The 22,791-nt window shown below is 34.6% G+C and overlaps 1 protein-coding gene across 4 annotated transcripts in view; it reads right to left on the bottom strand.

Moving 5' to 3' along the window:
* LOC118180043 (astakine-like) overlaps positions 1-7,960 on the bottom strand; it is a 42,154-nt gene extending 34,194 nt beyond the window's left edge. Inside the window, exon 1 of one of the 4 annotated variants that reach the window (XM_035349195.2) lies at positions 7,878-7,960. The gene's annotated coding sequence lies outside the window, so the exon portion shown is untranslated. Of the gene's footprint in view, positions 1-2,717; positions 2,878-7,877 lie in introns of those variants that run through there. The other 3 variants (XM_035349213.2, XM_035349207.2, XM_035349190.2) reach the window with 3 other exon arrangements.
* Positions 7,961-22,791: the final 14,831 nt, after the last annotated feature.

Raw genomic sequence — 22,791 nt, forward strand, 5'->3', positions numbered from 1 at the left:
TGTTCATTTTTAACTTTAAGCATTTTAAAGGTAAGTTCTCCATTTTAACGCCTCACTAATGGCCGAGTGATTAAGATCTCTGAATGCTAGCAATTCTACCGGGTTACAGTCAGGACGAACGGAATGGCTGTATGGTTGGTTTTCGTGGCTTCTACCCCTCCCCATGTACAACATCGATATCACTTAGTTTCCCTTACAAAGTCCTCAACGAAGGTATTCCTCATCTAAGCGTGGATTTTGCCTTATTCAGATAACCTAATCTAACTCCTCCATTTTCTCTAACTTAATAATTTTTTTTAGTTTTATTCATTTTTAAAAAATATTTTACACTAATGAAGACAAAAAAGTGTTTATTAAGTCATTTAAATAAGGATAAACTATTACGAAACTTTTTTAGTGCTCTACGATATAACAAATCCCTCATCCACTCCTCATGGGAACTAATTTGAGAATCCCTGATTTAGATCACTCTTAAGATGCGAATCCTAAACATCTGTGTTCACCGTAAGTTCTAATGATGCTATATATGCCCCTATAATTCATAGAAAGAGTGTCTCAGTTAAAATTGGGAAAACGTTTTTATATTTTAAACTATGATTTTAACCAAGCTTACACAACATATTTTATTACATAAAAATGTTAGATGAATGTAATTTAGATAAGCTGTTATCATTACGTCATGAAAACAAAACTTTAACATAATTGAAATTTTAAGTATCCAGAATAGTTTTGAGAAATACCTTTTGATTATCAGATTTATCCATTAGTGCTAGATTTTTACATTAGTATTAATTAATAATTGTTTGCTACACTTTTCCTTAAGTATCCAGAATGGTTTTAAGAAGTAACTTTTTAGCATCAGTTTTACCCATCAGTGTTTTTTTTACATTAGTATTAATTAAGAATTGTTTGCTGCACTCTTTCAAACTTATATTCATTATGAAATAAAACAAGAGCAATTAATTGAAACACGCATTTACGATGAATGTTTTATTTAGTTTGAACCATTAAGATTTTTTAATATTAATTTATATTTAGCATCATTTTGCAATTCAATATTTAATAAGCCTGCATTTGATATAAGTTGTTCACTGCTGTAAACACAATTTTTTTCAACAAGACACACGAAATGAGTGATATGTTAAACACCAAGTTTGTCAGTTTTTTAAAATTCAAATAGCAATGTCAGCTGAGAGCCCTCACAACAAAGAGTTCTTTTCCTTAAACAAATTCTTTATTGTCTAAAGACTTTCCATGGAAGATTTGTTTCTGTTTATATTACTCAATGAGGAAGTCTCTGAAACACATGATGCATCTGTAGGACCAAGATAGTTTAGCAATGCTTCGTTTAGCTGCTTAGTTAGCTTCGGATTTCTAATATTTGCAGTAATTTGGGTTAAGAAGATAATAGTTACGACAAAATGCTTTCCGTCAAAGTGAAATGAATACGAAAACGTGTCTGAAGACATTTTTTAAATTTTTAAACATACCTCTAAATTGGAAAATTAAAAATGTTTCTGCAAAGGTTTCTATAAATATTCACCTTATTTCAACAGTTCTGTGTGAAAAATGACGTAAAACAACCTAACAAAGCCAACAATTCTGTGTGAAAAAGGTTAAGTAGTTAAGTCGCTGAACACTGATAATTCGGTCCCTGGTTCGCATCCTGGTGAACGGGCTGGCTGCATGAGCGTTTTTGTGGTTTTCATTCATTTCCCTTAGAAAGTTCTCCACGAAGTCATCCCCTTTAAGCAGATACTTCTCGAGTACTTTGCTATAATTAAAATAAACCAAACCATGTTAGTAGTTTGGTTTGTTTTATTTGTTTATAACAAAGCTCTCTTATATGCCTGTCTCCGTGGAGGACTTTCTAAGAAAAACTGGCTCGTACACACGTTACACATGGGAAAAAACAAAACCATGTGTGTGAAAAGTGACCTAAAGCAACCTAACAAAGACAATTTGAAACAAAATTAAATTTTACAAAGAAATGGTGCGCGCGAATGATGATCTCTTAATTCGTAAAATATGAGCTTGACCGTGAGAAAGCAACAGATGAAGTCCCAAGTAAATTTTTGAAAAGAACAACAGGGAATGTGAAGATTGCAAGCTTGCTTAAGAATCTTTTAAAACTCGTTAATTCCTTCATTATAACTCAATCATTTATTCCCCCAAATTGATTTATTCTGGATGAAAGTGAAAAGAGTATAAGTAAATAATTATTTGCGAAGTTCGTTTAATATTCATTTTTAACAGAATTTCACAAAAATTACATTAATTACAATTCTGCATGGTTCGCTTCGTCAATAATTGAAAATTAGATTAAAGTGGATAAATAATAGTTTAGTTACCCTGCATCAAAATCTTAAGAAGAAATATATCTAAGAAATGCTCAAGCAGAGAGTAAAATTAATTCTAAATATTCGTTAAATATCGCAAATATTATCAAAAATCAATGAAGCCGATCAATTCTCCAATACATACACGAATTTCAGTTTGATGTTTCGTTCGTTATTTAATTCTGTTTGATTTAAACCATACAGAATTAACTAGGATAGTCTTCAAAGAATCTGGTAATTAGTATCAAAATCAACAAATCAATTGTATTCATTATAAAAATATGAATTTAGTTTGTGGTTAGTTATACTATTCAATTTTGCATGATATTCATGAATAATTCAATAAAAGAATCTATTAAATATTCTAGGAAACATTACCTAGCTGAAGAACCTGGGCATCTATTCGACGACGCAGTCAACTAATTACCTGGCGAACGTTTTTACTTCCACAGAAAAACAGTATAATCCTAAGGATAGTGACAACTCGACGATTGCCAACGGTAGACAACCGATAGTGCAACGTCTTCGGCGGCTTCTGACCGAGCAACCAAACAACACTCATCTCATGTGCGAGGTCTGGATCTTTGACCTTGGAGAGAAGTGAAATTTAACCTCTGAAGAGGTCAAGGTAACTTTTGGGATCAAATACATTTACTGGCGCCGATGGTGATATCAACTGTCTTTTCCAGTTGTCGTGTCAGAAAAATATAACCATTATGCTAGCATTATCCAAGAGAACTCATTAAATCGGATGTTTAACTGCATTTTCTTAAGTCTAGAAAATTCTCTGACATTCATTTAAATGTAATAACAATTAAAAGTATTAAAGTGGATAGAACATAGTGAATAATAGTAGAAAAGATTTAGCGATTAATTTATTTAAATTGTTATAATATGTAAAATTTCGACAATGTATTCACGTAAAAACGTGGTTATCAGGATTATCGGCGTAACGTTTATAATCGCACGATTAATTATTTAAGCATTGTACATATCATAGAGCTCTAAAATTACTAGTGATTAAAAAAAATCCGCATCGTAGAAAAGATATTAAACTTTAATTTGATATTTGAATGACAGGAAAACATGTAAAGTATTCTGAAGTTGTTACCTTTGTAAAACTTGTATGGAAAGCTTGATATTCTTTACTGTATACTATAGTTTTAACACAGCATATTGCTACAGATTATTATAAATTTAAAATAATTGAAAGTTTTCAATTTCACAAACATTAGTTTTTGGAATGTGATAATGTCAAATGAAGTTCCGTCTAATGAAACCACCAGAAAAATAACATTACTACTGTAGAATCATTAGATCTCTTTTGAAGCAGAAGAGGTGAAAATTAAGCAATGCCCTCGCCGGGACTCGAAACCGAACTTCTCGAAAATGCGCCGAGTGCGCTACCGCTACATCACGAAAGCATGTAGAAAGGAGGGAGAAAATACCGTATACTACCTCTCTTTTGGAAAAAAAAATTTTCCTGATATAAGTTAAAAAACTAGCAATAATTCAAGATCACATTTAAAAATAAGTATTCTGAAGGGTTCGTAAAATTTATATCTACACTATCTAAGATCTCATTTCTGTCCAGTTAAAATAATTAGTAGATGATAACTGAATAGGAAATTATTATAAAACAAAGTCATGCAACTGTACAAAACCTTGATTTTTTATTTTAATTTCTTTTTTGTATGTTTCTGTGAAGCTTTTTCTATGAAAATAGCCATTATTATAAAATTCAGAAAGCAAAAAGTTCATAACAATGATACTTAAGTGCGCCTGTAGTCCAAATTAAAAGTATTTTCTTGGATAATAATGTTAATACTTTATTACATACTCATCCTAATACTCTTGTAGAGACATTAGGTATTTTTTGGAAGCAGGCAAGATGAAAAATTAACAACGCTTTCGCCAGGAATCGAACCACGGACCTCTGAAATACAGGTCCAGAGTGCAGAACCACTACACCACGAAAGCACGCTAGGAAGGCTGGAGAAATACGTTATATACTCCCCCTTTTAAAGGGTGACTGGGGTTTTTAGGGGACCTAATCACCAAATCCTGGGTGAGGAGAATCATCATCCAACACCCTTTTACACTCATGTCCATAAATTAAGGATAATTCGGAGTCACTCGGAAATCGAACTCTAAAATAAATATATCACCTGTAAATTCACTACACACATCTTCAAGAATCATATGCAAATTTCAGGAAGTAACCAGATGACACCGATAGTACGTCACAATGACGAGAGTGTAAGAGAGTGATATATAAGGAATACAGGCAAAGAAGTAAAATTGTTCGCAGGCGCTTTACAAGCATTTCAGTGGAATAACCGAATAGTTATGACACAAAGGACGCATTTTAATGATTTTTTACGTGGTAGAATTATCGGCCGTCTGGAATGTGGGAGTACGCAACTGGAAGTATCAGACGAACTTGGAATTGCCCAGAGTGTCATCTCCAGGCTTTGGCAACGATTCCAAGATGATGGCAATGTGAATAGACGTTACAGCACAGGTCGCCCCAGAGTTACAACGCCGAATCAGGACCGTATTTGGCAGTTACTGCCAAAAGAAGCAGGCGGAGCACAGCCTCAGACCTGTCTCGTCAGCTCTCTTCAGCCACTGGTACGACAATCTAAAGGCAGACCGTGTACAGACGCTTAGAGCAGATTGGTCTATATGCTCGTAGACCTGTCAGATGCGTTCCAGTTACTGCAACTCACTGTCGCCTGCGGTTAGCCTGGAGTAGAGAGCACGCATTATGGACACCGCAACAGTGGGCTTGTGTGATGTTTTCCAACGAGTCCAGGTTTAGCTTGCAGTCTGATTCTCGCCGGACTTTCGTATGGAGAGTTCCAGGTACCCGTTACCACCAAGAAAACATCACTGAACGACACCGTTACGGTGCTGCAGGAGTGCTCGTTTGGGGTGGAATTATTCTGGGTTCCAGAACTGACCTGCATGTTCAAATTGGAACCATGACAAGCCAAATCTTTTGGCATTCTGGAACAACATGTACGTTTGTTTCGCCACGGGTGCACAACTTGTGTTTATGGATGACAACGCCCGTCCTCACCGTGCAAACATCGTAAGCGAATGCCTTTAATCGGAGGATATCACCCGTATGGACTGGCCAACATTCTCACCGGACTTGAATCCAGTAGAGCACGTGTGGGACATGCTTGGCCGACGAGTTGCAGCCCGTCAACCTCCTCCTATATGTCTACCAGAACTTCGGAGAGCATTGCTTTTTGAGTGGTGTAATATCCTCCAAGATCAGATCGATAATTCGATACTCAGCATGCCTAGGCGTTGTACGGACTGCATTGCATCGTCTGGGAGACATACAATGTATTAACAATCATACCAACCATGCAATATTGGTTTTTTGTAAATAGGTGTTTTTTTTTGTAATTTGCTCCAGGGAGAAAAAGTCGCTAATTTTTTTAATAATATCAAACATATAGCATCTTTTTTTTTGCTCTTTACCTTTTGTTTAATATATAAGCTTTACAAATAAGTCAAATTTGTTTTGTTTCTAACTCTTCCTTTGCCTGATTTTGCATTATCCTTAATTTATGGACATGAGTGTAGTTTGGTCGCCACTGTAAAGACATTAGGATTTTTTGGAAGCAAAAGAGATTGAAAAATTAGCAACACCTTCACCCGGAATCGAACCATGGACCTCTGAAATACCGGTTCAGTGTGCTGACCACTACACCACGAAGGCACGCTAGCAAGGCGGGAGAAAAACCTTATACTCTAAACAAATTTCATTAACAGATGGCTGGGAAGTTTTTCAGATGCCCTATAACACAGGCTTCAGCATTTAACATTACCCATTTTCAAAAGTACGATAATACGTTTATTGTACAGTAAGAACAAATGAACACGGTTAGATATGTCTTAGTTTTGCAAAAGTGGTTTCACTTCTTCAATGCAATGTCTTCGAGTTGTCCTTCTTATAATCAAATCTTACACTTATCATGTCACACTGTAGGGTGTACTGTGTAGTATTCACAGGCTCGTGACAAATTGCAATCTTAAGTATGTTAACGTCAGGCAGGATGTGAGTGAAAACTTAAGTTGTCAGATATTCACATTAAAAAAGTGTCTGTCCTGTTGAATTTTCCCAAGTGACATCTTTCTCAATTTTGTGACATTCAGTGGATCTTATTTGATACTCTGGATCTTACTGAGCAGATGTGTTTTTATAAGGTTTCTTGAAATCTCAAGTTTTAATTTAGACCCTACCTAAAATTAACAGATTTAAAGCGACTGATCAGAAAACTGCGAATGTTTTGCAGGACCTAGAATGACAAGTGTGTCTAGAAAACGGAAGCATAGACCTTTTTGTCATGGAGGTGTACCGAGACATTGTACACAAGAACTGAACATATTTTGTGAATCGAAGGCGCTGACTTAATCTTGTTCAGGTGTACTTGTTGCTGACTAAAACTAGTATACTATCTTACTTTGAAAATATTTTTTCTTATTTAGCTGTATTATTATTATTAGTTGTATATTAGTATTTGTTGCTATGTGCAATAAATATGTTTCTTATTTTGGAAATGGGTAACGTTAAATGTCGCTATGGTTAACCTCAAAATTTAGAGAAATTAAGCATTGAAAATTCAAGAGGAGAAAAGGAAAAAAAAATCCCGTAAAGATCCAAACATGGCAGTGTGTTGAGAGAGAATTATTATAAATGACTATCATGAGAATTTTTGAAGCTGAAACATTTAATGAAAGAGTGACGTGAAAAAAATAAATAAATACAAAAGAAAGAGATGACACCTGAAACCTATAAAATACATTTATTGTTATTATATGTCCCTTGAATGTGAGATGAGACATGTCTGTCTTCACAAGAAAATTAATGCTGTGAAAGAAATAAGGCCTATCAGCGCCTCGGTTTAAGATCTCACGAATTTGAAGTTCTGTAAGGGATTTCATGACCACGCCGTGATGCCATCTTGCAAATGAAAGACTGTTTATCACTTCACATGCAATATTATACATTCACTTTTCTCTCACGTCCACGATTTCGTGCTTGATGCTGTTGTTCAGGCTAAAGCATTACAAATACAGCACTGTATTGTGGTTACGCACAGTAATTTATAATGACTAGAACGCGGTAACTTTATAAAATTTAGCATTAAATCTACATTTCTAGATATATATAAAAAACTTTTTTTTTCCGCGTAAGCGCAGCACAGAATTCAAACAAAGGAATAAAAACGAGGTCATAAATCAATAACGTAATACTGTCATCGTTCTTTGGACAGAAATGTATTATTTGCTATCAGAGAAATATGTTTACTTTGTATGAACGTTCGAAAAATTTCACAGATGAGGTGAAATTTACTATATATTAAACTTATAATGTTTATCAGAAAACACACGCTAGAAATGACAATGACATTAAGAAATGGAAAGCTGATTGTGTCAATTTGAGTCGATAAAAAAACTATCGTGAGAAGCAAGTGAACGTACTATATAAGACCAGTAATTAAAAAAATTACTTACTTACTGAAGTCTTTCTTACCTTCTCTCCTTACCAGGCTAAATATATATCTTTCTTCGCATAAGGTGGTGTAACAACTGAAGATTACTCCGAGATGAACTCACATCCGGACAATTAAAGCGGGATTTTCCGGTGTGTTGCGCAGCATGTTGCGTAATCAGTATGTTTCGTCCTTGCAAGATTTCCTCACAGTTTACAAGAAGTTTTCCGTACTTGATATAAAGATCGAGATTTGAAACTGTGTTTGAGGATAATGCAATCAACTCACATTTCAAGCATGCCAAGAAATTTCTGTATACAAACATAACATCTTTAAGAAAAATTTTCATTATTCTAAAGTTTTGGCCACATAAAAATACGTTTTTCAAATTTTTTTATTGTTAAACTTGCCACTAATTTATAACTGCTATTTATTTCTACTTTATGTTTATAATGGAATTTATCTCTGCTATATCGCATTATATACTACATGAATATAATGACAGTTCGATGATGAAAATGTATTACTTACCTGAGAGATTTCACGTTCGTTTATAGCTAAGATTTAAAAATAAAATGTAGAAATAATTAAAACAAAATTGTCAAAATTCTTATGCTTCTTGTGAAAGATTAATCTAACCTAAAACACTTTCCGCTTCTAATAAATAAAGCAGCCTATCCATACAGATGTAAAGAGTTAGCTGTAACTTAAAGATACAGCAAGATGCGATTAACTGTGCGAGGTAAAGGCTGCTTGAAGCAACATTATGCATATATTTATTTGACTTTTAGCCCATATGTCATATACGAGCATGAGTTTTCATATTTGCCCTTTATACATTGATTTGGTTAGATTTGATATCAGCATATGACAATTTCTACATATAGTTGAATTTAATAACATTTCGGCCTAAAAACTTGAGTGCAAATTTTGCAAGCTTCCGAAACAGGAATTATAATAATGCCTAAAATGTACGCAAGATATTCAATGAATATCTGTTTTGCTAATTTGTATTTTTATTTCCTTTCAGTGTTCAATTTGCAGGTAGGCAAGGGTCAACTATTTAAATAATTTTCCTAAAAAAAGTTCAGAAACATTTTTATGGATTAGCCGTATAATGCTTTCAATAACCAGAAAGTAGGGTTTAGAGAAATGTTTCGAAGTAGATAGAAGTAATCCATCCAAGTCTTCTGTAAATCATAAATAAAATTTCAAAACAGGTGGAGCTTACCATGTAGGATGTTTCCAAAGCTCTAGGAAGTGAGCTCTAATTCAATTTCTACAACCAAGCAAGCTCTCCTCCAAAGGCATGTCTTGACATTGTTTATGCAGCTATCTTGGGCAGTATCGTTTCGTCTGATTCAGTTGGTTGAGTGATACTATCGTATTTTTGTAGCACTCTAATTGCCTGAAAAGTTCAGAAATTGTTCAGTTTCTGCGAGGAATATTTTGTTCCCACATTTGAAAAAAACCCTTTACGGGGTGTTCGATTAGAGAGTTTAACCATGCCATAAATAGGTGGACTGAGGAGAGGCCAAAAAAGTGTTTTGACGATGGTTTAAAAAAATTAGTCTTTCATTGGGATAAGTGTATTCAATGAAATGGGGGTTATATTCAAAAACTGCATTGTAATATTTATGAAAAACTGTCGAAATAAAGAAAAATATACCTAAATTCTTAGAACTTTGGAAACATCCTTTGCATTACCCCCCCCCCTTCAGACACAGCGAATTTCATTGAGGATTCGACCTTCCTCTGATGAGCCTGCTGTATAGAAATTAATCCAAATTTAGCTTAAATAAAAATAAAACTAGCTTACTTTAGACAGGCCTTTCAGAAAGTAGACCTCTGTGCTCTGAACTCGGATGGTTTGTTGTAATTAATTAATTTTCCACCTACTTAAAAAAGAGACGAATGCATCAATTAAAATCCTTTATAGTTTGAATTTTATCGCATATGATGTTTTTAATTGGATGCTATTATATTCTATTCTATCAAAAAAAATTGAATAAGATTCCTTTTTTGTACTCTCCTGAGCCCTACGTACACCGATGCATGTATGTTTTCGGAAACACATAAATATCCCTCCGTGGTGCCAACAATATTGTAAAACGCTGATTAATAATATTTTGATTGAGTGCATAAATATTTTAACTGCTTCAAGGTGTTCGCAAAGACTAGATCAAAGATTTATTTAAATGTGATTTACTATAAACAGAAACGTAAATTTGTCATGATGCGTAATGCACAGTTTTGTTTTCAAGAAGTTTCTTTGTTTAAACGATTCAAATTTCTTTTAGCACAGAAATATTTCATATTTCAGTCTACATACTTATGGACATTTTTATTGCATTATAGTAAATTATTTTTATATAATAAATGCTTTATTATATTATTTTAATACGCAATAAAGCCCATCTGAGTAATTGACTTAAAATAATAATAAATTAAAAAAAAAAAAAAGACCCGACGATACTTCTGTCATCTCTAAGGTGTTGTCTCCTTTCGAAACAAGTTTCTTCTAGCGTAGGAGAAAGTGAAGTAACACGACCATGACATTGACTAGCAACAACGAAGAGATTGCGTATTATCTTGAAGGACATCAGACTTGTTTGGAAACTTACTTTATGAAACGTAACCACGTCAGGGATTTCCTTTTCTAGATCACAGTTTGATGAAACAGAAATTTTATTTTTAAGCTTAATATTGATGATAATAAATATATTTACACTTAATACCCTATTCAAAATTCAGTGAATAATTGAACTGTAAAAAGAACTCTAATTTAGGCAAGAATGCTTCCAACTAGTAAGAAGGAGATGCGTTTTGGGTTTTTACTTTCTATACAATAGTTATTCTTAAATTGCATTACGTTTTTATCAGTACTACGATGAAGAAATTACATAATCTCACATCTGAATTATGCACTTAAAAAATCTAACTTTTATAGTGTTTCGATCTTATGTATTAAGCAACAGAGATGTAAGATTCGCATTTTCTCATAAAAATGAGGATGAATTATCCTTTTTGAAGATACCGATTTTTGTTTTTACTTTAACATTAGAAACATGGAAGCGGTCTTTTTGATTGGAGACGAAATTTAGTTGTTCATACTTTTTAAATTTTCCTTTTAAATATCTTGATACATTTTTTATTTTTTCTAAATGTGTACAAAGATGACAAAATAATTCATTTGACCTATTTTTAATGATTTTTTTCTTTATATAACTGTACATATATAGTATTATGACTACTGGTCACTTTGACTATTCTTCTGTGTTTAGCAGAAGTGTAACTCTACTTGGTGTAGAAGCATTTCAACTCCATATATTTGGATTTCCCTTTTATTTTCCATATGTTAATCGACAACTGGTTGGAACAGAAGTGAGGCTATCGTTTCCCAAAGTGGTAATGTCCTAAACGGGTTTTATTTTTGATCCTTGAATGTTTTCTCACTCCTTCATCTTGTTCAAAAATAAAATACACTCGTGTGCAAAATTAAGAGAATTAGCGCGTTATGTCGAATTTCTGGAAAACTAATGAACAGAGATGAACTTTCTTATGAATAAACATTTATAACAGGGAAAGAGATGTACCATAAAAAAGTCACTTCATGTACGGGGTATTATCAGTAAAGCTCATAGTGCAGGGATGTCCAAAACCCACGTTGTGGCATCGAATTGAAAATGACTCTAGTATGAGGTATGATCCCCTCTCACAGCCAGATAGGTCGCGCAGCGTGATGGTATGCTGGAGAGGAGCTTAGTTGAGGAATCTCTGTGGAAGTCGATCCCACAAGGCAATTTTCAATTTCTGGATGGTTCTTGGAGGGGAATGACAAGATGAAATTGCGCTAAAGAGCATCCCAGACATTCTGTACAGGTTTAAGGTTAGGAGATTTAGCTGCCCACTCCATACGCCGAACATCTTCATTTTCCAGGCAATCGTCGACCAACTGAGCCCGATGTAGACAAGAGTTGCCGTCCATTAATAGGAACCCAGAACCAACTACGCCACTGAAAAGATGAGCATATGGGTCTACGATCTCCTCTCTATACCTCATAGCATTAAGGGAGCCTTTGTCAAACAATCAGGAGTGTGCGGCAGTCCAATATAATGCTTCCTCAAACCATTACATCGGCTCCACCGTAATGATCTTTTTTTATGATAAGAGAGAGATGGTATCGTGTTGCAGGTTCTCTCTTGATACATGGTACGCCCAGAACCAAAGACCAAACTGAATCTGGATATCTGGATTCATCTGTAATCCACGGCGCTCCACTGAAATTGTGTCGAAGACGCATGCTGTCTACACCATTCTAAATGCGCTCTTTTGTCTGCTATACTGAGAGGGACGCAAATAGCCGCTCTTCTGGCATACAGCCTTATCTCATGAAGTCTTCGGGGGATTGTATATAGTGAAACTGGGTTTCCATTGGCAGCATACAGCTCACGTAAGAACTGTGAAGCTGGAGCAGTCCTGTGACCTCACGCTGAGAGTGCCAAATGATGATCCTCCTTCGTCGTTGTGGATCTAAGTTGACCTTGTCCAGGTGTTTCTGATATGGATCCAGTGTCCTGAAAATGTTTCCACAATTTGCAGATGACATTAGGCTTTACAGTGAGCTCTGTAGCAACCTGCCCTGCAATCTGCTTACAATCTGCCGACAATTCTTCATCTTATACCGTCATCCATATATTCGTGACTAATCATTTTACCTGGCACCTTTTAAAATTTACCCAACTCTTGCGAGAAACACGGTAAATGTCGTGGAAGTGTACGAGCTCATAAATCGCTGAAAACTCATTATTCGCTTATAACTCTTCCACAATCACAGCTCTGCAGACTTATATATACTTACATATTCAAAGCTAAATATTTTCATAATTTAGCGGCGGTATTAGTACTTTTGATTCAGCACTTTTCCTAAAAATACACGTAATTTGTAAATTCTCTTAATTTTGCACAAACGTGTATTTTATAAATGGGAGTTATCTGTTTGGGAAAAGATTAAATTGCCTTATTTATTAAAAGAGCAAAGCAGAGCATTTGAAGAAGTTGTTGGGAAGCATGCTGTTTTTCGGTTGATTAAGCTCTTTAATAAGACTGGAAGAAATGTTGTTACGCAAAATTTCTTTACTCCTTTGAATTTAGTGTAATCTTTAGAAATAAACGAGTTGGCTGTGTAGACCCAGTCAATAGCGAAACAAAATAAAGAAAATGTCCCCTTTATCGTTTATAAATACAAAAGATGTATTCTAGTTAATTTGTCAATATTGATACTACATCTCTGACGTCATCTCTGGAAGCTGCATCAAATGAGGAAAAAACACCTGAGTTTGTAAGATCTTACAATGGAACCAAATATTCAATAAGTATTTTGGATCAAATGGCCAAAATAGTCCATCAAGTCTTCAAGCCGATGTTGGCCAGTAAATGATTTTTTAATGTCAATGATTTAGCTATGATAAATGCGCAAAGGAGGCAAAGGTGGCCCACCTGTTAGGTGCCTCCATAATAAAGTGAAAACTACTTCTGGCTGTACTTGAAGCCAAGCTGAAGTCGGCTGAGGGCCCGCCATTGGTTATAAAAAGCTATGCAATAGTCATGGTACACCCACATCGTCATTCGCAGGAAGATGTAAAACAAAGGTTGCAAGATCGAACGAAAAAGAGGCAAATAGGAATTAAGTATTCTCTAACATTTATGCTGCAAGGATGACAATCGTTCCCACCCTTGCAGCAATTCTGTTTTCAGGTCTTGAAGGGCGCTGGGAGAGGAAAGGCGAATTGCAGTTATCCTCCCAAGAGCGTCTTGTACAGGTTCTATAGGGGTTAGGTGTGGAGATCTTCCTTGCTAATCCATCCGGTTAATATCCTTTCTTTCTAGAAAATGAACCATCAAATTAGTCCTTTGTGGAGAGAGTTGTTATTCTTGAAAATAAGCTGAGGATTAAATATTCCTTTGGGAAAACCGACATAAGCTCTCTTTCCGTCACAAAGTAACATACTCTCTTTTCCGTTCTTGGAGCCATTACAAAGTCTCTGTCAAATAGACGAAGGTCTGTGCATCCGTCAAACATGATGCCTGTCCAAACCGTCAAATCTCTGTTGCCGTATTGGTTCCTGCTTGGATGTTGAAAGACAGATAGAAAGACGCTGGTTCTGTTTAGATGAAGGTATGTTGAGAATTGGCTGCACCGAAACTCATCTGTGATGAGAATGGTCCTTCGCTGATGCTTGCTGTAAAGGGGTTGTTTTCGTTGCAGCGTACTAAAGGGGCTTTCTTAAGGCAGAAGTGAGCGAGACACAAACTGCAGATCTTTTCCCAAACAGACCAAATCTCAAAGGCCATGTTCATTTTTTAGGGGTTCAGTTGATCCTCACTTTATTTTTATAGACGACAGCACTTGTCCCTATTGGGTTAATCTGGTGGAGGATGTTTTGGAAAGATATAATATTAAATGGATGAATTGGCCAGCCAAATCTCCAGACCTAAACCCTATATAATACATCTGGGACACTGCTAAAACGCAATTGCAAGTCTCCCAGAAGCCTTATTAACCCTCCTAGAAGCCTCAAGGACGTGAAAACTCCTGCAGCAACGTTGTTTCTAAAATCGGACTGCCACAAGGAATCACAAACTGCCTCATTTCTAGAATAAGGTAACATTGTGAAAGCTGTATGAGTATTAGACAGAACCATACTCCCGATAAGCTTCTATTTTTTGTTCGAACTTACAAGCTATGTTTTAGATTTTTCTGCGCTGATGAACTTTACCCGCGATCATACGTTGTCTGTTGTATGGTATACCGTATTTTATTAAAAAGCTGTCCATTAGTTCTGGAGGTAGTCGACCAGATGTGCACGTTCCATTAATTATGAACACTACAGTTTACGGGCGAACATAAAACGTCGTTTAGATGCCGATAACAAATTTCATGCTTAACACTGAGATTTCCAAATCGATTAAAATGACAGATTTTGAATTTTCATTTTGCAATTGATGAAATCATAAAGGTCCTTATATTTGAATTTATGTTCACTTAAAAAATAATTATGTATGTAATGAATTAATATTATGTATGGAATGAAAAATATTTATATATGCATGTTTATTTTCCGTTCTATACCCTAGATTAAAAAATTTTATTAAATTATGTATTGAACTATGTCAAAATAAATCAAAACAATAATATTTTAAAATACAAGCTTCGTAATCCCATAATTCATTATGACCCGCAGACTACTCTGCGGAACCGCATTCATTGATGTTAGGATTACCAAGAATATTTTCTCTGAAAAGTTTCTGTTTGCATTGTAAGGTATTTTCTCCCTCCTTTCTGCATGCATTCGTGATGTAACGGCTAACATCCTCGGCGCGTATTCGAGAGGTCCACGGTTAGAGTCCCGGCGAGGGCCCTGCACATTTCTTGCCTTTCCAGACATCGAAAAAAATCTAATGACCCTACAATGGCGCTCGAACTAAAAGGTGGGGAATGATGATTCTTCCCCACCAGGATTTGGCGACTGGGTTCTCTTATCCCCAGTCGTCTTTTAAAAGGAGGAGTATGTAAGGTATTTTCTCCCTCCTTTCTGCATGCCTTCGTGGTGCAACGGTTAGCACACTCGGCGCGTATTAGAAACGTGCGTGGTTCGAGTCCCGGCGAGGGCATTGCTCATTTTTCATGACTCATGCTTCCAAATAACTAGATGTCTCTGCAGCATCTCTTATGAAAAATTCATACTAGCAGCCAAAACAATGACTAATAATGCAACCGAATTTTTATATTATTTTCGTTATTTTTATTTATTCCGTATAAGAAATTCTTTAGCTCACTTAGCAGTTTCAATTAAAAATCTGATAACTATGTTTTTTTAATGTTATCCCTAATTGTGTTTTCTTACAAGGAAAAAAGGAAATTAAAATCCTAAAACATTCTTAGCTGAAAGCTGCTATTATTTATGCGTATCTCGAATATTAAATTAATCAGAAATAATTAAAAACAAATTGCTGTAAGGAAAACCACTATGATTCAGTTTCATTTGAGTGTATGGAATTTTTTTAGCTTGCTAGGTAATGTAAGTGGCCGTATTTTAAAAAAGGGAGAGATACGTAATTGCAAGTAATAATAACAACAATAATGGAGAAAGCTTTCTGATCTGACTTGCTTGATCTGAGTGAATGAACTCGAATTTTGTAATACAAAAAGTGGATATTCCAGTTTTTTGGTTGGAAATTAGATAACGTTCTTTTTGAAAAGAAGAACGTTGGCGGGATAAGATTTATTGTAACGTAAGAAACAACAGAAATAGAACCGATAAAGCAGCATTTAAACTGCACTAACTGCACATTTTGTGTATCATACAGGAGCTAGACGCTGGTGATAGTACAGTCAACATGAGCAGTCTTGTTCAAAAATAAATGTATTTGGCTAATGAATGTAATAATCAGAATGAAGATTCAATAAACAAATGGTTATATTACTATGTATCGTATTCATAACAGTCTTTACCCAGAGTTTAGTTTCGCAGCCGTTGGTCGTAGACGTACACTTTCAGTTACAAAAATGTTTTAAATGACGAGAAGATTCAAATTTTGGATTTTTATATTTAAGGAAGTCAATTTTGGGAAAATTATAAAATTTAACTTTTATAAGTTCCTCTGGTCCCTACAGTTATACTTAGGACCATTTTATACTCAGTATAAAAAATAAAAAACAAAATGTTTGACTCCCCTATGATAAAAATTGACCAAGATATTTAATTTTAAAATTTGCAATGTATTTGACGTCATTTTGGATTGGCATTGAGGGATCGCTTAATAAATAAATTAGGATAATTCGAGGTTGATTTTTCTCCCTTTAAATTACGTTCAACGATCTTCTTTTATGATTTACTAGTGTCTTTATTTGAATTTTGTTACATTTGGTATGCTGAAAGAACTTTTGCACAAATAACTTATAAGGTTTCAGAGCCTAAAAATGAGTTATTAATATTCTCCCAAAGATTTATTATTTTATAATCATAATCCGTCAATCTTGAAAATTTCATTAGAGTGCAAATATTTTTCATTTTTAATTAATGCAAATGATGTTACTACTCATGGTTGGCTAAGTGCCAGTACTGAAGCCTGCCGGTGTTTTCTAGGAGACGAATTCTCTGAGATTCTGTGAATAAGTTCTCCTTTTCGAAACATATATATATATATATACATATGTGTGTGTGTGTGTGTAAGATATAACAAAATACGATAGCTGCTTTAAAAAATAATTGGCGACCTCAAAATTAACATTCTAGATTTGGTGATGTCCCCCTAAATTCATCTGTTCTCCCACATTCGAGATCCTTCGACGTTACGTAATGCTTCTTAAACAGGGTAACCAACACTAATAATTAACCAATCATAGCTTGTTTCTAGAATCGCACCTACGCTGATATAAAAATCCCTGGCAGTTAATTAGACATTCTGGCATGAGGGTTTAATGGCCAAGCTTATCGATCTCAACCTGGACAGAGAACGGATTTTACTAATCCACTCTTTCATCAGTGACCGGACTTTAAGAGTTTCTGTTAGATCGCAATTATCTAATACAAAAATCATGGCAAGCGGCGTCCCCCAAAGTTCGGTGACCGGCTTTCTACTCTACCTTTTCTACCTGTGTCTGATTTCCCATAGATACATCTAAATCATTGTAACGTTGTTAGTCTGCTATGCTGACGACACTGCACTTGAAGTGAAGTCTATGAACATAAATCACGCGATTAAGAAACGGCACGATGTTATTCCCTCTATCGAACAATGGTGCAGTTTCTGAAAAATCCGAATAAATGCCCCAAAATTTCAACTGCTACTTATAAGGAAAAGAAACGCCGTGTACATATAAAGAAAAGTGTTTTTCTTTTTAATAAAGCGGTTCCCATTGTGAAACAGGTAAGATATCTTGGAATTATCATAAATGATAAACTTACGTGGAAACAGCACAATCATCAATTAAGGGATAAAGCGATTAAAGTTATGAAGACCTTATTCCCTATCATCGGGAAGTACTCCAAGCTCACCCTGGAAAAGAAAAGACTCATTTATCTGGCTACAATTCGACCTATTGTGTCATATGCTTCCCCCCACCTGGACGTCTGCCACCAAAAGGGACATAAAAAAACTGCAAATAGTGCAAAATCGCTTCCTCAGGAAAATCACAAATGCTCATCCTTACGTAAAAATCAAGCGTCTTCACGAGGATTTAAAGCTTGATACTATTGAGGAATTTCTAAGAAAAGTTATTACTTCTATCTATGACTGCCTAAGCAGTGCGAATACTCGTATATGAGCATATTCAATTTATTCTACTATGAAATCTTTCAAGAGGACCGGCACTTAAAACCTTACGCTGCATTTCTCCTTAGTGGAAACCAAGATTTTCCAACTTAAGTGACTTTGAACTATGTCTCTCTTCAAAACATTTCTGTAAATAGTTACGAAGTCTGATAAATCATGCTGCAGACTGAGAGGTCAGCACCCGGAGGGTGACTACCCACGTGACACTCTATGAAACGCCCCTAAAATGTAAATATTTATCTGTACGTATTTTTGTAAATATTTTATTGATCATTAGAATTGCAACCCACTTATTTTAATGCTGTTAGTTTGTCTATACTCGAATTATTTTCTGTAAAGTACGATTTTTCAGCCTACCGAAACCCAGATAACTATTCACCACTCAGATGTCTCAAAGCTCATCGTGTGGAAACTGGCCATGCCACTAGTACCTGATATCCTGACTCCCGAGACCTACTGTCAGCATTTCCCTACCTGCATCGCTCATCGAAGCATCTAACTGAGATAGCCGGAAAACAACTAATCGCGGCAAGCAGAGGAAGTTGGAGTTAGACATTCTTCTTCTGCTAGCTTCTAATGTGCTAATAGCTCCTCGCTTTGCTTCCCTGTCTAAACTGCCTGCGTCTTAATTTTTAAGAATCAAAATACATAGAAATTAATCGTATTTCTTTATGATTGAATCTCAGAAATGTCTCGGATTTCATTATGATTGGATAAACATCTATGGAGATGATTTTATATGCGTGGAAATAAAGACTGGAAATTCTTCACGTTCATGTTGTGTTATCTTCATCTATAAGCCTTCACTCTCAGCTACGATGACTGCAAACCGATTCTTTTTCAATGCTTCCCAGAAATACGATATATATATATATAATCAAGAGAGGATGACAAATCAAAATTAAATTATAAAAAGTGGGCTACCCTTTAATAGGAAATACACGGCGAAATTAACACAAAATCACAAACATTTCAAAATTTAAACAAAAATTATTAAAAAAATTAATACAACTGATATAAAAATGTTTGAAAACGTTTTAGTCTCTTTCAAGGAGCTGCCTAAGAGTTTTCAATGGAGCACATTTCTGTATTATATCTTGATGCTTGTTAATACTGGAAACATTTCAAAAAATTAAAAGTAAATGCCAATTAAGATGATTTAATTAAAATCCGAATCCTCAGCTCCCTTAGAAAAATTTTATACTCGATATAAAAAATAAAACAGAAAAGGTTTTATTCCCGTATGATTAAAATTGACCAAGATATTTAATTCCAAAATTTGCCATTTGTGGCATCATTTTCAGTTTACATTGAGAGGTCTGTTAATAAATGAATTAGAATAAACCAAGGTACATTCCATCTCTCTTAAATGCCATTCAGTGATATTCTTTTGTTATTCACTTGTGTCTTTAATTTATGATTTTGAATATTTGTTCCATTCGGTTGTAAGGATCCTAACTTTTACTAACGTTTATTTTATTTTAAAGCTTTACTATCACTTCTTATTTTCTACTTCCGGCCAGAATTAAAAGCTTTAACTTATTTATGCAAATTTGTCTTGCTAACGTTAAGTACTTAAGTTGTGGCTTTTGGCCAAGCAAGAGAGAGAAAGGAGTTCTTAGAAGCAGGCCGCTGGCCATAGTAGTTTTACTTGTTTGCTGGTTGCCTTCAAGGCCAGAGGTTTAATCCTCTTGATAATTTTAAACGTATCGTAGTTTTAGCAGCTCTCTGTACTACATACGGCTTTTTGTTAATTAACGGCCAATCTTAAAGTAGGCACTTGTATATTAATCCAAAGTTAGTTTAGTTAGAGTTCTAGTTAATATTTTTATATTCTTACGTTTAGACCACAAGTGGTTGGTCTCTGTATTCCGAAGTCCGGAAATCTCTGTAAAGATAGAAAAATAAAGGGTTTCGTATACCCTTCCTGTGTGTACTGTCTACTTCACAAATTATTGAACATAGCTTGAGTAAGCTCCCTGTTCCGAGTCAGGACAGTTCATGTTTCCAAAGCAAGTAAAGAGGAATACCAGTCCTGATACTGTAAACTGAAAGAATTTTCTCGCAAGTAATTTATAAGTTTTGAGAAACTAAAAATAACAGCTTTAACTTTATTGTAGTGTTTAATTTCTTAAGAATCATTCAAAATTAATTTAACTACAAATATTTTTCATTTTTAATTATTACAAATAATTACAAATAATTAATGGCCAGATGTTAATACTGAAGATTGCTAATGTTTTCTTGAACAAGATATAAGATTCTGTGAGTAAAACTCAATTTTAAAAACAATTTAGACTAATTAATAATTTTCACGACAATCTGCATTGATACGTTCGTCACTTAATCTGGCAACATTAGAAACCTTCTAAATTGATATCTCATTTTTAGTTGCGTATAAGTTCAAACATTTCTCTCTTCAATTTGTATATTGCCCCTGAACATGATACTGGATTTTAATACCAAATACCTCCGTGAAATTTTGTCGTATGTGAGTCAAACGTTTTGTGTTTTCTAATTTATAATGAGCGCATAATTTTCCTAAGCATAAGTATAGGATCGGGGGAACATATAAAAATAGATTTTATAATTTTTACAGCTGCGAAAATAAAGGTCGAGTAAGGACTTTTGAACACGGTATATAAAAACTAGTGGTATATTCATTTCTAGCCTTCCAACTTGTAGCGACAAATGTACGTAAAAATTTGGATATTTTTAAACATTAGTATTTTTTTCCTTTTTTCAAGTTAAATGTAAAAATTTTCAATTAAATATTCAGACTTTCATTACTAGCCTACGAACAAAGGTAAAATTAGTTAGACATAATGATATTGCTGACTTCAGCTAGAGGTAAGATCATACAGAATGCTACATAAAATTAGTAAAGCAACAACCTTGTGTTTTGTGTAGATTTAGTCAACATCTCAATCGATTTCAAGAACAAACAAGTACATGTCCCTCTTCTTCAGGAGCAGCGAAATCTGCAGGGTTGTTGCTTTGCTAATTTTATGTTTCATTTTGGCTTGCTTCTCTTCTGTTGCGATACATTATGCTTCTTTAAATAATCCAACAATATCCTAGAAATGAATTTCATTACTTAAACCTGTAATTCTTTTTTATTTCGTTGCCTATTGTGTGTTACTTCAGTCAAGTTACATACACATTTTATTTTTAACTGCTGGATTTTTTCCGTTATGGTGGTAAAATTTTTCTAAACATAAGGAATATGTTTCTTAGGTTAGTTATTCCGAAAAACAAAGATTTAAGATAGACAAACTTAAAACTTTCCATTCAAAATATTTACGTTGAAAGTGAGAACACTATTATGATAGATTAAAAAAAGCATTTAATTTAAAGGTGACCAATATCGTGTAAGATCTTTTCAAATGAGTATCTGTCTTTATTCCTGTATCTTTAAAATATGGATGCATACTGTAATAGGATACCAGGTTATTTATTCAAACCAGGTTAACCTGAGGATACCAGGTTATTTATCCAAAGGTGAGCAGATGTCTTTCTCGCGTGCTAACTGTCTGTAGAAAATTACAGTCACATGACTTTATTCAAATAAGAATTAAATAAAATTTGACTCCAGAAATATCCAAAACTAACCTTTCAGAGCCTGTTTTGCTCCCCCCCGAAAAAAAGGGGGCATTCTAAGTAATTAAACGTGAAGAGTATTTTAATTTTCTCATTTCTACGTTCAGCAAGACACTGCGCTCAAAGAAACTTAAAATTTATACTTTTAGTTGCAGAATTTTAAAATTGCTACAACCCAAACTTTATATTACTACTTTGCTAAACTGTTTGACTCTCTCTTAATAGAAGACAGTTCGAGATTATTTTAAAAGAATCATGGAGATTCAAAATTCCGTTTTTCGAAAAGTATTACAAACAAAAAATGAGTACTATATGAAATAAGGCCTAAATATTTCAAATTTTAATCAGAACACTATGAATATTTAATACATTCTCCTGTCGTTGCGTGACACATGTCCAAGCGATACTCCAGTTCTGCCAAAACACTTTGTAGTTTTCCCAGCTGATAGTAACTGAAGCAGTTCTAATGCGGTCTTAGAACTCATCTAATGTACCCGGCAGTAGGAACACATATATACTTTTTTAACATACACTCTATAACAAAAAAAATCACGCACCAAAAAGGAGCTATCCGATGGAGATAAAAATTGGTGGATAGGAAGATTATGTACAGAATAGAAAATGATTAAAATTTCAGCATTGAATTATTTATTTCAGAGAAAAATAATTACAAAATAACGAGCTCAATAAGGTGTTGACCCACCTCTAACCTGGATGCAAGCTGCCACACGGCGTGGCAAAGACTGATAAAGCTTCTCGATGGTATTCTGTGGTATTTCTTGCCAAATTTGCTCCAACTTTCGGGCTAGGTCATCAACATTATCTAGTAGATGCAGTCGCCTTCCCATCATATCCCAGACATGCTCGATGGGAGAGAGATCTGACGATTTGGCTGTCCAAGGAAGTGTTTGACAAGCAGTAAAACAGTTCATAGCAACGCGTGCCGTATGTGATCTGACATTATCTTGCTGAAAAATAAGGCTAGGGTACTGCAAAA

Source organism: Stegodyphus dumicola, chromosome X1, assembly GCF_044657685.1.
Source record: "Stegodyphus dumicola isolate Sdum_Otavi_A_Nest chromosome X1, ASM4465768v1".
Taxonomy (NCBI): Eukaryota; Metazoa; Arthropoda; class Arachnida; order Araneae; family Eresidae; genus Stegodyphus; species Stegodyphus dumicola.